Genomic DNA, 13,915 nt, shown 5'->3' on the forward strand with positions numbered 1-13,915 from the left:
CTGTCCTCTTCCTTGGTACCTTCTCACCAACAGCTGGTGCAAGTTTTATGGAGAGAGGTGGTTAACTCAATGCCAAATGTCCATGCTACCATCTGGGGTATCATCAGGCACATGTTTCTTGTCACAGTGTGCTAGATGCTCACACTGACATGATGCCAATGCACTGTAAAGAGCTGAAGATTTTGTTGATAGTTGTACTGAACGTGCCAAGTAAATGGTCCGTGCCCTATGGCATTGCTGGGACTTGGGACCAAATTGTTGTTTGCACATAGTGTTTATCATTATTCATACCCAAACTGTTCCTTAGCAGAGGGAGCACACTGTGGTGACGAGGACGCCTTCGTTCCAGGTATCCAGCAGCACAGCTGTATAAAATAGAACTAAATTCTGGTAGTGATGTGACTCTGAGATGGATGTGGTTGGGAAACCACACGTGTGTGCTTGGCTGGAGGGCATGAAGCGTCAGCTGGCTGATGCTGTTCTTCCTTTCTGTCTGTCACAGGCCATGGTTCAGCTGTGAGGGTTGTTCTGAGGGCAGTGACGGATCAGAACTCGTTGGTGCTTTACAAGCATGACACCACTAATTGCCAGAGACGGCACGTTGGGGTTAACCAGGAACGCTTTACGGGAGAAAACAAATTCCACTTAATGCGCTGCTACCAGATTTGATTAGCATTTTTTATCTCCTCAGCTCTTTGCCTGTGTATTGAAGATTGAGTTAATGGGGTGTAACTCTTATTTTCTACTTGAAACGCGCATCGTTCTACCAGAATCAATGACCAAACACTAGGTGCTTCCTTTAGATTTCCACTCACGGAGCCCACGGTGCGGGCCGTTCTCTCAGCGCTGCTGAGGCGCTCCGGAGCCGTTGTTGGCCGTTGGCCGTGAGCGCGGGCGGGGCGCGGTACACGCGGCTGAGGCGCGAGGCCCAGGCCGGGCCCTGAGGCTCCGCCCGGCACAGGGCGGCGGTTCCAGCCGGAGCCGGGGCGGGAGGCAGCGGTTGTTCGGCCCCTCAGAGCACAACGCGAGGCGTCGGATGGACGCGGTGCTGCGGGAGGAGAGAGGCGCCGGTGAGAGTCCAAGCGCAGAGCGATGGCTCCCCGCGTACCCGTTACTTTGCCATCGTACTTCTGAGTTCGCTTTTGTGAAGAACCGGTGTGGGGTTTTTTTCCCCTCTGGGGCTGATTTGAGCGGATGGCGCCGTGCCTGCTCTGTGTACAGGGACCGCTGTGTCGGCGCAGCGTAGGGCGTCCCCGGCTGCCATTCGGAGCCGTGAAGCGCGGAGCTCCCGGCGGTTTCTATGTGCTGCCATTAGCGGGCGGCTCCCAGAAGCCGCGTCGCTCCCGCTGGGTGCACGTATGGGCGTGCGATCCGGAGGTGGCGGGGCGGGGGTGCGTCAGGCTCCGCACTGCCTCCCCGGTGCCGCAGTGCCGTGCGCTGCCGCCGGGCCCGGCCAGGGGGCGCTGCCTGCCGGGAGCTGCGGCGGCCTTGGCCGCGGAGCCAGCGAGCGGAGCCCGGCTGGCGGGCGGTGAGGGCGGGCGCCGGCCTCTCCAGCGCTCGCGGGGGCTGCGGGGCCCGCCCGGGAGCGAGCGGCGGCGGCTGGAGGAGCGGCGGCCCCGGGGGGATCCCGTTCGCCATGCAGAGCCGGCGGCGCCTGCCGCCCGCCGAGGTGAGTGAGCCCAGCCCTCCTCCGTCCCCAGGCCCGGGAGGCCGGGGTACCCCGCTCCCCAGGCCCCCGCTACCCGGAGCGAGGCCCCCTGAGCAGCCGGCGAGAGCTGCGACCCCTGAGCCGAGCCGGGAGCACGGGGGAGGGGAACGCGGAGGCTCCGGGTGTCCCCTCGCCCCGCCGCCCTTGTCGTCCCTCGCGTGCAGCCCCGGGGATGGGAGCCCGTCCAGGGGAAGGCAGCGATCCCCTCTCAGCACTGCGAGCCCCAAACCGCCGTTTTCCGCCGTCCCTGGGTGCCGCTCGCCGGCCTACCCTTATCCCTATCCCTACCCCTACACCTACCCCTATCCCTACCCCTCCCCCGGCTCGGCCCCTGGAGCAGGACCGCTCGGCGGGCTCCGCAGCCTCCCCGGGACCCCCTCCGTGTGCCGGTGCGAGGCTCTTCCCCGCCGCCCCGGGCCCGGTCGAGCGCCCTGCATCCAGCGGGGCGGGGAGGATCCCCGTTTGCATCTTGTGCCCTTTTTATGGCCGGATCCGCGCTCTGTCCCCGGGCGCCGAATGTGACTTGCTCATCGTGATGTGTAACAAGTCCCTCCTGCAATGGTGGTGGTGGTGGGGGGGGGGGATGGGGCCAGCGGGCGGGATGCGTTTTGTAACATCTCTAATTAATCAAACTGTGGTCATGTCTCACTCCAGGAATAACTGGCACTTGGGGCATGTCAGACTTTGTGTAGAGGTGGTTTAGTGACCTGCTCATAAATATTAGGGTTAAAGAAGTGCATGTGATGGAGGGCAGCTGGAGAACTGCTTTGATCTCCTAACCGTACTGAGAACCAAGTGGCAGATGGGAATGGATAGACTTTCTGTTTTGGTGTTATTTTGTTTATTTATAGAGATATTACTGATTGTTTTGTGACAAAGCTTGAGTTGTTCTTTTTTTTTTTTTTTAATCTGTCAGGGGGTTTAATTCTTACACACGCTTTCATTCAATTCAGATATTACAAGTTGACTGAACAGGGAATCTGAGAATCCGGCGACCTTCATGATGAGTGAGGTTGGATTGGATTAGAATTCCAGAACAACACTGCCCTCAGTGTGTTGGTCCAGCCTGAACCCAGAACTGGAAGGGATTCAATAAGCAAAGAAAGATATTCTGCTTCAGTAAAAAGCTTTTATTTTCTTTGGGCTACATTTTATTGACCATATGATATTTTAAAGCTTAATTAGCTTTTATTTGCAAATCATTTTTGATTGCATGGAATGAATCGTGATTCTAGATATACCTTCAGTGATAACAATGGAATCCATTGTTGTATGTAACCAGCAGTACAAAGCTACAAGAACCATCTCCTTGACCCAAGAGAGACAGAAATCTCTCTGGAGGTTTGGGGAATCTGAAATGGAAGCTGAAAAAGGACCTGAAATCTCAGCCATGCCTCCATCTAATTCAGACTCTGATACAAACCTAATGAGTTACCATCTTCATGTTGTGGTGGGTTCTGTAATTGTCCATTGCCATCTCTGGTTTGTGAAGAGGGGAGAAAAAGCACCACGAAGCTGCAATTCAGAGCCCTGATTTTAGGTGTTAATTCTTTGTTAGCTTTGAGTCGGTTATTAGGCAAGAGATTAAATAGTTTCAAATGCACGTTTCAGGATCTGCGGCCTGGGGCTAAGGCTGAGATGAAATACAGTTTATTTCAGTGAGGGAAGTCTGGCTATGGCTGTCTCAGGAAACAAAGGTAGAGGCTGAACAAAGAGGCAGCATTAAAACTTGTGGTCAAGGAATGATAAGCTTTTAATGTGTGTTGCTGTCAGTCCACCAGCTCTGCAAGCCATAGCGGAAAACAGCTTGTTAGTCTGGAGTTTTTATGTGATTGCTTTGCAAAAGGATTAGAGTGAAGTTTTGTTGTGGAATAAAAATTGGCCAAAAATAAGTGGCTTTTGGAGTAAAGTGTGTATTAATATGTAGTTGATCAGACTGATCTCCCTGATGCACAAGGATAAGGATCTCCCAATAATTTGGAGCTTCTTGACAAAGAGAAGAAAGAAGGATAATGTTTTCATGGTTAGTGTGTGTGCTGATGAATCAGGAGTCATATCCAGAATGAATATACCAGTATATTAATAGAGTACTTTGAAACTTTTATGCAAAAGCTGCTGTTTTCTACGTGACTGAGATTAGACTGATGAAAGAAGTCACAGGACTCCTGTATTAGAGCTCTGCTTGTGATGCCTTATGAGACTTGAACTTTGAAATGAACAGAGATGTGAGCTGTCGGGCCAGGTTTTCCCTCCTGTTGTTTGTATTATGCCTTGAGAAATATTTCAGTACGACTCTGTAAGTTCTCAAAGCTTTTTTATCAGTCATAAATATAGAAGCAAATGTAAATGGATGAAACAAGTAAGAGAGAAACAGCTTTCACTTCTCTTGACTTTAATTGTTGGTTACATCTTGGACCATCGGGAGAATTACATCAATTAATGCAAATGGATGGGAAGTCTGGAAAGATATACAGAGAATCATTCACTTACGCAGTAGTTTCTACTGAAGTGGAATTCAGAATATTTACCCATAGTTTGACTAGCAACTAGAGCAAAACATGCTGCATTGTTAGCGACAGAATAAGTGTGATAAATCATGCTATGAGAGATCAGTAGAAGCGTGCAACATGGATACCTGTTGTTCAGAAAGAACAGCCCTCCTACAGTGTGAAGCAGACTGAGGATGAAAGGTAGAGAAATCTGACAGTGCTCACTTAAACTATTATAAAGGGCTTTACTCGAGTCATTATTATTTATTAAAGGCACCATAGTATGTGGCCAGGAGCTTAGAGGTGACAATGCTGCATAGACTGTTCCTTTGCAGTTCTTTCTCTATCTCTTCTCAAGTGGGAGTTAAATTAAAGAAGCGAGTCCAGACAACCCAAATTTACACATAGTTCTGTCAGAGTAGAATAAAAAAGGCAAACAAAAAAGTGATAAACTATGTGAAAAACAAGTGTGGAGTCACAGTCTGTAAATGTTTCTGTGTTATAGCAGGCGTGGAGCTGGAGTGGAGCTCTCGGAACAGCTTCCCTGATCCTTCCAGCGTAAGAATAAACTAGGGCAGTAGTTTTGTGTTGGTTTAATTCAGTTCAGAAGATCGGTGAGAAGAGTTTTAAAAAGCCAAAACTTGAACATTGTTTTGATTCTCTGTGAAATGTGGAGACGTCATGGTGTGTCAGTGTGACTGTGTGCCCATGTCTTAAAGTGACAGTGTCCAAATGCAGATTTTTTGAGTATTCTGTCCAGTGTGCACGGGGCAAATGTACGTGGACTTCAGGCTGGACTTCCACTTGCATTAGTTCATCATTTTGCTTGATGTTCTTGGGTGGCAATTACCAATCATTGTACTGAATCATTTTCAGATAGCACTAATGGCTGCACTCTCTGCATGCCACCTCTGTGTTGCATGTAGAATATATAAATGTCTTGTTTGCTGTAAACATTGCTTGTATGCTTCATGCTTTGATGGCAGCTGAAGTGACAAATCTGCCTTGTGAGTCAGTGGGTCACTTTAATATCAGTGGTGTAAGGAATGCATTGAAGATACAGAAGCATTCTGGTATGCAGCATCATTGCCTTTCTGTGCAGAGCTGTACTGCATGCTACTAGCTTATATTGTTGCTTCTGTTTTCTGTTTGTTTCTCCCCCTCCCTTTAATATTAACACGAAGCTTTTAAATATATATATATTTAGGGAATTAATTGCATAATGAAGTGTAGTAGGACTTGATAGTTGAAAATAGTATTACCAGGTAATAATTTTCCATAAGATTGTTTTAGAGCTCAGTTTCTGGTTCAGTTCCAGTGTACTCACAAAGGTGGGAAGTTTTCTAATGGAGGCTTGAGGTTCCAACTGACATTCTACATACTGATGCTGAGCCTTGTTTAGGGTTTAGCTTTGTATGTAAAATAATGCAGTGTTATGTTGTGCTGTCTGTTAGCCCGACTGGAGCTGAACTGCAGTTCTCGGTGGTTAGAAAAAATGAGCTAAATCCTAATGCAGACAAAGCTGTAACTGTTCTTTCTGCTATTATCTGCACATGAAAGTACTTCACTGTAGATTTCACTTTGGTAACTATTTTAGGACCGTTTCCCAGCAATTTGTGATTAGTGACAGAGGAATTGGGTGTGATTGGAGATACTGGAAATGTCGTGAGCCTTTGCATGTGTTGCACAAATCTCTTGCCCTGTTCAAAGTTACTCATAATTTGGTAGACTGTATTTTCTGTGTTTGCTGGTAATGCTTCATTGTGAGTCTTGCTTACTGACACGTTGTGCTTCAGTTCTGCCAGATTACATCCATGGGGCTGGCTAAAAAGGCAGAATGTTCAGTATTGGTCTCATGTGGTGCCTTCTTTGTTGCTGTTGTTGAAGTGGTGGCTGGAAGGAACCTGTCCTTCCGTCTTCTCATCGCTCAGATCAGAGGTCATTTCCTACCAGGTGATGATTGGTAATTAAGCCACGCTTATGTCAGAGATTCACGTGTGCTCTTTCAATTACAGAAGTGCCGTAGTTACTCGAGTAATAATTTGCCTTCTAGATTCTTGTAATGTTTAACATTACTGTAATGTGGAAGTTTTAGTTTATCTCTGCGACATACGGGAACTCTTTTTATTTATAACTCAATCATTATACATGAGTTCAGTGTAAACATTTATATTTAACTCCGACTTTACAGTTTTATTTGAGGAAACAATGGGATGAAGTACAGGATTCATAGAAGATTACCAGCGAAGAAACACATGCTGATACATTCCTCTAAAAAGTAGTACAATGAACTTAAAAGGAGTTGGTGATGTTCAGCGTAAGGAGCACATCAAAGAGCCTTCTAAATCCCATAATAGCTTCTGCATTTGTGAATGACACTGACTATTAGAGGAGCTTTTCTGTTTCCAGATTCAGTTTTGTAGTGTCAAAACTCTTCTTTGAACTCAGTGCAGATGTTGACTTGCCTGTTTGCACTCTGCGTGTGATCTAGATGGTTGATTTGGGATTGCTGAGACAAGCACAAGCCATGTGTAGGTCTCAGTGTGTAGTAAATACATAGCTATGATAAATTCAAGAATAATGGGCAAATCAGATGAAAATGCTTAAAACATATTACTTGATATGTTAAGCAGTCAGATGATGGGAAGCCTGGGGGAGGTTACAGGACAAAAATAGCAGATAGAAACAAAACAATCACAGATTTAGTTATCATCTAATGAACCTCCATGTCATTTTTGTTTTCTTTTAAGATCTCCTCACAAGCAGCCGTCTCTGAGAGGTGACTCTGGTGATTTGCTTGGGGGTGATTTGGGTGATCCCTGCCCCAATCATCTGCTGAAGATAATGACAGAAGTTTACAATCCCTCTGCAAGTGCTTCAGTTCTGACCTTTGTGTTTCACTTTAAACAAAAACAAGTTTGCTTCCACAAGGATTGGGACGTTCAGTGACTGAAGAGGCAACATGTTTAGTTTTTCTGCTTGTGTGGTGGAGCAAGAAAGGCAAGTGGCCTGGATATCTGGTGCTGGTGATTTCTTAAATATCCATGGGGTGAAACAGAAGAACTTGTGTTGTAGAGCTCCACATGTGTTTGCTCCACCAGCTGTTGATAGGAGTCGTGCTTACCTGTCTTCTTAGGACATCATGGATTCAGGGAGCATGCTACCTGATGTCATGCAAGAGTGAGGGCAGGGAGCTGGGCTTAGCTAAGCTGATACTTAGAAGAGCTTAATGGTTTTCTTGGTTGAGTCAGTGCAGTGTGTTGGTCCAGTTCTGCAGACCAATACAGGAATGGGCATCACTGCAGTTGAAGCAGTATCGAAATCCAGATTCATTTCTGATGAGCAGTTTTTTCTCTGCCTGTAAGTATTCAGAATTTGTGAGAGATTCTGTAAGTAGCAGGGAAATTAATCTTAAACAGTCTGCTAATGAAGAGAACTGTGTTTCACTTTAAATTAGGAGATGTGAGCTTTGTAGTGTAAACCAAATATGACGTTGCATGTAGTGAAGTTCTTTGAGGTGCATTGTATGTAAGCATGGTTTTCTACCATTATTGGATTGAAATCCTGTAGGTTTAAATTGATTTCACTTCTTACCATCTCTTCCCTTCCTTCCCCCTCTGCAGTAACTGCAGCATTTGCGCATGATACCTTCATTCTGGGCACTGATTACCCAGCAGGTTGCTCCCAAACATACACAGAGCAGCTGAATCCTGCTTGCCTTTTCTTTGGAGAATTTCATTTGGATTTGTTTTTTACTGTGCAGATACCAGTTTTCATGAATGTAGGGTTTTGTTTAAAGACCAGTACAAAACTAGTAAGTGAACAATGTGATTTCATAGTCTTCATTTCCATAGGAAATCAAATAAAAAGCTACAACACTTGGTAAGTGATAGTACTGAGCTCAGCATGTAAGTTCTCTTCAAATGTGTGTTACTGAAATTGTGAATGTTGAGTTTTCCTAACAGGATGGAGAATACACAGAAATTACATGTTTAAAGTCTGCCATTCTAACTGTGCCTAGTGAACCAGTCATTTCAATGTAATTTTTTATTCCTTATCTGCTCTGTAATGCAGATAAATGAACTTTTAATATGAACTGAGATTACTTAACAGGCAAGTTTCCTCCTTACTGTTCGGGCTTTTTTAAATTTATCTGAGCACTTGTTTTTCTGTATCACAGTGGGAATGGATGCTGTTGCCTGCATCTCAGTCTTATATTCTGTTGAAGAAGGTGCAGCTGTCTCTTATGTGCCCCTTCTATGGTCCATACTCAGGTAGATAGGCAGTTACTGTTGCTGTCCTGTTCTTCAACAGAGCACATTAGTAGTTACTGCATTACTGAGTTGCATCGTGTGTGGAATACTGGCTAGTTCATAATAAATATTTTTTTTACTCTTTATTAGGTGAACTTGAAAGTACGCATTAAACACGCTTACTGGACTATTAACAAATTCCTTTAAATAGTCTCTGTGTTGGAATAGCCACTTAATTGCATTGATTCACACTGTGGCTTTGTATAAATGATGAAAGCTGAATAGTATCCCACTACATGTATTGTTCTTTCTTGATACTTTTCTTAGTGTAACTTTAAAAGGTCATTACTGTAAGCATCAGTCTACATACATACTTTTGTGCTTGCAAGAAATTACATTTGTGTACTGGTATAGTGCCCTTCATGTTTTATTTACTTCATTTCTAGTTAATATGTCACATGTAAAATGCATCTAAATCTATCATAGATTTGCACATGCATATATATTTTGTACACTTCTGTGGAAGTGGATTTTAGTATGATGGGAACTAGAACTTCCTTATTAAGATTGACGGGTAATATATATGTGTACATGTAATGTCTTTGTTCCCTTATTTTTGTGCTCTGTCCTTTGTGGTTGTGTTTTGTCCTTTTTTATTTATTTCCATTACGTGTCATTTCTTCAGGTGCAGTTGTACTTTCTTCCTTGAGGAAGCATGCAGAAAGTGGCACTTGGGTAGTTCACAAAGCTTGTCTGAACTGAGGGGCTTTGAGCACATGGATGCTTGAGGGAAGCAGGGGTCTGTGCACATCTTGGGAGCTGGATGCGGTGTGTGTGTGTCGAATAGTTCTGTCGGTTTGCACTTAGTCCCTTCAGCACTGTTAAAAGGATGTTAATGGCACTGAGTGTAAATGAGAATCATGCTCATACGCAGCAGTGCAGCAGTGTTGCCATGGCTGTATTGAGTTGTATTGAGTGAGTTACCAGTTAGAGATGCCTTGAGACCTAACCCACAGTGAGCATCAGCAGGGTAGTTAGATCATGATCACAAACATGGGAATGAGCTTTCCTGCATTTCTTGAGACAAAAATAGTTCATAATGTGTCAGTAGTTGTGTGTGTATCTCAGTGCGGTATATTTATATATAAATAGGTCAATACAGTAGGAGAAATAAAATCATTAGTAGAAATTAAGTTACTCCCTTTGAGATGATTTCACGTTGAAGGGAGTGTGAAAGAAGCAGTTCATGATCTTTGAGTTTGTTTTCAGACTGATGAGAATCTTTCTTTACAAAGGGTTTGAGAAACAACAACTGTTTGCTGTTTGTTAAAATGATATTTCCTATTAAAAGCATATGTGGGAAAGACTGTAGGAAGCTGTCTTCACACAGCTATCAAAGGACTAAACATGTGACCAGAGCAGCATTGGACAGAGGATGTGTCCAACCGTGTTGATAGAGGTGGCTTTAGTCAACGATGAACTGATGTTCTTTAAGAAGTGACTGCAGACTTCCAGACATCTTTTCTGTACGGATTGGCCTTTCTCTAAAGAGCAGCTGAGTGCATAAATTATGTCAGTTCTAGCAGCTTCTCTCCCATGTGGGTACAACTCAGAATTGATGGGCTGGTAAATGGTAGCAGAGTGGTTTCCCTCTTTGCCTCTTGTCCTTTTAATCTGTCCCATTCTGATCACGTGGCAGTTCTGGCTTTTATTATCACATATGGATCTTGCTGTCAGCACCTGCAAGTATCAGTCCCCCCGGGGTGGGAAGTTCCTTGGTATTTAACTAGTGATTCTGGGGGACCTTAGTTCTTCCTATATTGCCCAAATCTAAGAAATATCTGAAACAGTGATCCATGCAAAGGAGACCTTATCATTCTCTACAACTCCCTGAAAGGAGGTTGTCATGAGGAGGGGTTTGGCCTCTTCTCCCAGGTATTCTAAACTTGGAGTTTTTAACGCTTCACTTTATACGACATAGGTTTATAAAACACTAAATTTTGAGGTGAGCTTTATGAACATGTGAGTAAGTTCAGGAAGGGATTTTTCTTTCCTGAGCTCTTCTAGGAAAACTGGCATTGAAGGCAGCAGCACTGCAGTGCAAGCCAGTCTGTCTGTTCTTTCAGAGAGCCAGTGAAGGATACTTCTGGAGCTAATCAAAAGTAGTTATATAAGAAGGACATGCGGTTCTCATCTCCAGGTGCTGACAGGCCTGCCTTGTTAGTGTGCTGGGAAAGGATGGGCCTTTTGGCAAGATGGTGTTTGTGCTAAGAAAGCGAATCAATTTCTTTTTCATCAAAATAGTCCAAAAAAAGGTAGGAATTGAGAATTATATTCTACTCTAAGCTGTTATAAAGCAGGTGTCCTTCTCAGTTGGGCTGCTTTCTCTCACTTAATGGAGGGCAAAGGTTGATAGTGTTGCTGTAATTTGTCTTGTCTCCCTGTTACTTCTGATGGTGATACTTTCTACATGACCCCTTTGAAGTTGCTGCTCTTTTGACTGCTATGCTGCTGCTCTGGCACACATAAATGTCTACTCTTGGAAACTTGGCTGGAGACAAAAGTGAGAAGAATAGCTTTAAAATAGCATGGGGAAAAGTAAAGGGGAAAAATGCAAAAATGAGTGAAATAATTAGAGAAACTGTATGCTGCTTCAGGTTTTGTCCATCTCTGTTTGTGGAATAATCTGGGGAAGAAAAGGACAAACCACTGCAACACTGAAATAGTTTATCTGTTGTCAGCACTCATGGGTAGAGAGCTGGGGTTGTATTACACAGAAATAGCCTGCTATGCCCCAGTCTACTCTCTGATTAATTTATGTTGACTAGGAGGAGAACCAAAGAATTAAGGTAAATAAAGTGAAGGATAATTGGGCACCTTGAGTTTTTGGTGCAGGAAAAGGATTATCAGGGACTGTCTTGTTAATATTTGTTACAATTTCATCTCTTGTTTCTGTTTTTAGTTTTTCTCATTGAGTGGATTTAAGGCACATTTTAATGGAATTTTTACATTTCAGACAAGGTTTTTTTGAAAAAAAAAAACCAAAAACACTCAGAATTTTGATAATTTTTGTTTTGGACACATTGCATGTTACTTGTTTAATTTACTAAGAGAACAATTCATGTTTAATTCGTGGTCTAATTTGAAGCCCTTGCCACTGCAGCCATTTTCACGCATGTGACTGATACAGCAACTGCTACATCACAGATGTTCTCTCATGCCCCCCCTTCCTTCTGTTTGGCACACGCTGGATGAAAACAGCCCAGTACTGTCTTTGTATGGGATGAGTAGCTGTTTGAGAATTGATGAAGTTCAGGAAAGACAACAACACTAGAGAATGAAGCTCCCATTCATTCCTTGGTCGGGATGTGTGCTGTCCATATGGGTGCTGTTATGACAGTGTATCTCAAGACTGGTGTGGAGGACTGGTTTGTGGGGGGAACAGTCTTAGGCAGTAGTTTGTCTTTCTATTTACATTAATTCTTAAAAAGTAATCAAACACATATGTGTGAAACTTGATGCTTCATCTGTGAGAGGCCAATAAGGAACTGCTGCAGCGATAAACTGCACAAGATAATTCACCATTATTCAAAGCATTTCATCACTTGAGTGAAGGAAAAACCCCACCTTTTCCACTTGTGAAGACTTAATATTCAGATTAACCGATCAGATAATTGAAACTGATTTGTCTAATTGATGTGTGACCTGAAGCTCGTTACCTGTTCACACTTCTCCTTGAAATATTAATTTCTTGTTGCAGTTTTTATTCTTGCAGTTTTTGAGGCCTAAGTACATCCACTGCATGTCATCTCCGAGTGGTTCCAGATGTATAGACAAGAAGGAATTTAAGATGCCAGCACTGAAATCTTGGATTGCATTTCTGATATTACCTTGTTCAATTAATCTTGTGATAACAAAGTGTGTTAAAATGGCTGCAGATGTATTTCTGCCTACTCAAAGACATCTTCTCACTGATGGCACATCATAGAGGATCTGTAGTGTAGTTAGGAGTTGGAGCCTCGCCAGTAGATGGGAGCATTTTTTAGCATCTCTTCGTGCTTTGAGTTTTCTGCATTTTTTTGACATAGTGTCAGAATTTCTGCTCTTTCAATTTCTTCACTTATGAGCTATTCCAGCTCCTGTTCAGATTATTTCCATTTGGTTTTGTAAACATCTTCTACATTTCTTTATGTTGAAGGTATTTCTAACCTTGTATTTTCAGAACTCTTTTGATTCTCCATCCTTTCTTTATTCGGGGCATGTCTCTGCTTGTCAAATTTCTCTTCAATTTCTGTTTTGCTTTTGCAGTAATTGACAGGCACCCTATTGAAGCTCCTGAGGGAAATCATATATGTAGTATTATAACCAATATTATCACCTGAGTGATATCACTGTAGGGCAGGAGGCAAAAAGTTAAGCCAACCATCAGCAGAAGAGATAAGAAACTGTGAAATGCACCAAGTAAGCAAGCTGGAACAGTGGAGAGGCAGGGTGGCCTAATTCTTTTCTTTAGAGGCTGGTTGTGATCGTGTGAATCTGTGTTCCTCTGTGTCATGGGCAAAAAATTATTGCATGGTAAGAATGGAGCAAGGAAAATGAATCAGAATAAAGGTTGTGAATAGTAAAACTATATTATTGCCTTGAATATTGCCTTCCTGTTAGGCTTGCTGGCTTAGAGCACTGGTAACGGCACAGCATGTTTTAGTTGTGCGTTGCTAGGTCTGATCCATTTCTGATTGGTAGAGATTGAAGTTTGTGGTTGATGTATGACTGACTGCTTATTGTGAAATGTGTTTGATGTTCCTGATGCAGTTGATAGGCCTAGTCATAAATTGTAAGAGAATTGTCTTGCAAAAGGATCATGGAAACCAAATCAATTTCTTCTGTCTACAGCCCAGGAAAGAGCGTGGCGATGATACCTTGCTCAGCTGCTGTTTCACTTCACATTTCATCATTCTGAAGAGTTCCAGTAGAATTGAATTTTTGCACACTTTCATTTATGCATGCATTAAGATGCCCATCTGAGGAACCTTGTAATATAATAATTGTTAATATTTCCCAGATATCCACAACTCAGCTTATAGAGGTTGAAATACACATGGCATGAAGATTTTTATTTTGCCTACAGGAACGGTTCTGTTGGCAGGCAAAGCTGTGTGATTTTATTCTGAATTTGGGAACAATGCTACTAAGAGTGCTGCTATTCAGTTCATTGGTTTCCTGGAATTATTACTGTAGCTTATTTCTGAAAAGAATAATAAACAACCCTGGGCAGTCTGTAGTTTAACACCGAAGATTGTTTTAATGTGTGGAAAACTGTTGCTTTTTTTGTTGCTGTTGTTTATTTGTTTTTCCTCAGTTTGTTTGTTGGATTTTAAGATATGTTCCCCCCCCCCAACATACATGCAGCTGCTTTATCAGAGTGCTGATAAATATTTCAACTGTATAACAGGTCAGATACCAGT

The 13,915-nt window shown here is 43.3% G+C and overlaps 1 protein-coding gene across 2 annotated transcripts in view; it reads left to right on the plus strand.

The window, feature by feature from the left end:
* Nucleotides 1-953: 953 nt before the first annotated feature.
* The window catches only part of ZFYVE9 (zinc finger FYVE-type containing 9), a 49,106-nt gene continuing 36,144 nt past the window's right edge, over nt 954-13,915 (plus strand). Inside the window, exon 1 of one of the 2 annotated variants that reach the window (XM_015870564.3) lies at nt 954-1,070. The gene's annotated coding sequence lies outside the window, so the exon portion shown is untranslated. Of the gene's footprint in view, nt 1,071-1,482; nt 1,670-13,915 lie in introns of those variants that run through there. The other variant, XM_015870563.3, reaches the window with a different exon arrangement.

This window comes from Coturnix japonica, chromosome 11 (assembly GCF_054131305.1).
Source record: "Coturnix japonica strain WE chromosome 11, WE-NBRP24, whole genome shotgun sequence".
NCBI classification, from domain to species: domain Eukaryota; kingdom Metazoa; phylum Chordata; class Aves; order Galliformes; family Phasianidae; genus Coturnix; species Coturnix japonica.